General features: G+C 46.5%; 1 non-coding gene across 1 annotated transcript; it reads right to left on the bottom strand.

Annotated features, from left to right (window-relative positions):
• Window positions 1-1,812: 1,812 nt before the first annotated feature.
• On the bottom strand, window positions 1,813-1,885 carry trnar-ucu (transfer RNA arginine (anticodon UCU)). The gene has a single exon. It is a non-coding gene; the product is annotated as a tRNA-Arg (tRNA).
• Window positions 1,886-2,532: the final 647 nt, after the last annotated feature.

The following is a 2,532-nucleotide window of genomic DNA, read 5'->3' on the forward strand; positions in this document are numbered from 1 at the left end:
GAGAAGGTAGCAAAGCGCTTCCTAGGGTTAGAGGCAGATGCTTGGAATTTAGAGTGGTAGAAAGTGGCTTTAGCAGCAGAGACAGAAGAGGAGAATGTATAGAGGAGGGAGTGAAAGGATGCCAGGTCCGCAGGGAGGCGAGTTTTCCTCCATTTCCGCTCGGCTGCCCGGAGCCCTGTTCTGTGAGCTCGCAGTGAGTCGTCGAGCCACGGAGCAGGAGGGGAGGACCGAGCCGGCCTGGAGGATAAGGGACAGAGAAAATCAAAGGATGCAGAAAGGGAGGAGAGGAGGGTTGAGGAGGCAGAATCAGGAGATAGATTGGAGAAGGTTTGAGCAGAGGGAAGAGATGATAGGATGGAAGAGGAGAGAGTAGCGGGAGAGAGAGAGCGAAGGTTGGGACGGCGCAATACCATCCGAGTAGGGGCAGAGTGAGAAGTGTTGGATGAGAGCGAGAGGGAAAAGGATACAAGGTAGTGGTCGGAGACTTGGAGGGGAGTTGCAATGAGATTAGTGGAAGAACAGCATCTAGTAAAGATGAGGTCAAGCGTATTGCCTGCCTTGTGAGTAGGGGGGAAGGTGAGAGGGTGAGGTCAAAAGAGGAGAGGAGTGGAAAGAAGGAGGCAGAGAGGAATGAGTCAAAGGTAGACGTGGGGAGGTTAAAGTCACCCAGAACTGTGAGAGGTGAGCCATCCTCAGGAAAGGAACTTATCAAGGCGTCAAGCTCATTGATGAACTCTCCAAGGGAACCTGGAGGGCGATAAATGATAAGGATGTTAAGCTTGAAAGGGCTGGTAACTGTGACAGCATGGAATTCAAATGAGGAGATAGACAGATGGGTCAGGGGAGAAAGAGAGAATGTCCACTTGGGAGAGATGAGGATTCCAGTGCCACCACCCCGCTGGCTCGATGCTCTAGGGGTATGCGAGAACACGTGGGCAGACGAGGAGAGAGCAGTAGGAGTAGCAGTGTTATCTGTGGTAATCCATGTTTCCGTCAGCGCCAGGAAGTCTAGGGACTGGAGGGTAGCATAGGCTGAGATGAACTCAGCCTTGTTGGCCGCAGACCGGCAGTTCCAGAGGCTGCCGGAGACCTGGAACTCCACGTGGGTCGTGCGCGCTGGGACCACCAGGTTAGAGTGGCAGCGGCCACGCAGTGTGAAGCGTTTGTATGGCCTGTGCAGAGGGGAGAGAACAGGGATAGACAGACACATAGTTAACAAGCTACAGAAGAGGCTACGCTAATGCAAAGGAGATTGGAATGACAAGTGGACTACACGTCTCGAATGTTCAGAAAGTTAAGCTTACGTTGCAAAAATCTTATTGACTAAAATGACGAAAATTATACAGTACTGCTGGCTGGTGGAGGAGGCTAGCTAGCAGTGGCTGCGTTGTTGACTTTGTTAGAACGTGTAGCTGGCTAGGTAACCTCGATAGTTTCAGTACTACACCTTGTCATGATACAAAAGCAACTTTGTAGCTAGCTAACATAACACTAATCAAGACGTTCCTTTGTAATGTAATTAGTTTCTACAGTGCTGCTCGTCGGTAATAGTTGGCTACTTTTGGAAAAATGGCGTCGCGGGGGACAGAAATAGCTGGCTAGCTAACCTCGATAATTACTAAACTACACAATCATCAAGCTATGACAAAGACAACTATGTAGCTAGCTAGCTGACACTGCACTAGTCAAATCGTTCCGTTGTAATGTATTAGTATCTACAGCGCTGCTAGTCGGTAACGGATGGCAAAAATACGATAGCTTCAACATCTTTGTTACATGAACTCTCTTCTTCTTTCCCAAACTGCCTTCATCCACCCCAGATGGGACTCGAACCCACAATCCCTGGCTTAGAAGGCCAGTGCCTTATCCATTAGGCCACTGGGGTACTTAATAATTGTTATGTTTTTTGTGAACGTTTATCGTGAGTAATTTAGTAAATTCACCGGAAGTGTTCGGTGGGAATGCTAGTCACATGCTAATGTAAAAAGCTGGTTTTTGATATAAATATGAACTTGATTGAACAAAACATGCATGTATAACATAATGTCCTAGGAGTGTCATCTGATGAAGATCATCAAAGGTTAGTGCTGCATTTAGCTGTGGTTTTGGTTTTTGTGACATTATATGCTAGCTTGAAAAATGGGTGTCTGATTATTTCTGGCTGGGTACTCTGCTGACTTAATCTAATGTTTTGCTTTCGTTGTAAAGCCTTTTTGAAATCGGACAGTGTGGTTAGATTAACGAGAGTCTTGTCTTTAAAATGGTGTAAAATAGTAATATGTTTGAGAAATTGAAGTAATAGCATTTCTAAGGTATTTGAATATCGTGCCATGGGATTCCACTGGCTGTTGAGTAGGTGGGACGCTTGCCCATAGAGGTCAACCTGTTAGGGCTAGGGGGCAGTATTTACACGGCCGGATAAAAAACGTACACGATTTAATCTGGTTACTACTCCTGCCCAGTAACTAGAATATGCATATAATTATTGGCTTTGGATAGAAAACACCCTAAAGTTTCTAAAACTGTTTGAAT

The sequence above is a fragment of the Salmo trutta genome, chromosome 2 (assembly GCF_901001165.1).
Source record: "Salmo trutta chromosome 2, fSalTru1.1, whole genome shotgun sequence".
Lineage (NCBI taxonomy): Eukaryota > Metazoa > Chordata > Actinopteri > Salmoniformes > Salmonidae > Salmo > Salmo trutta.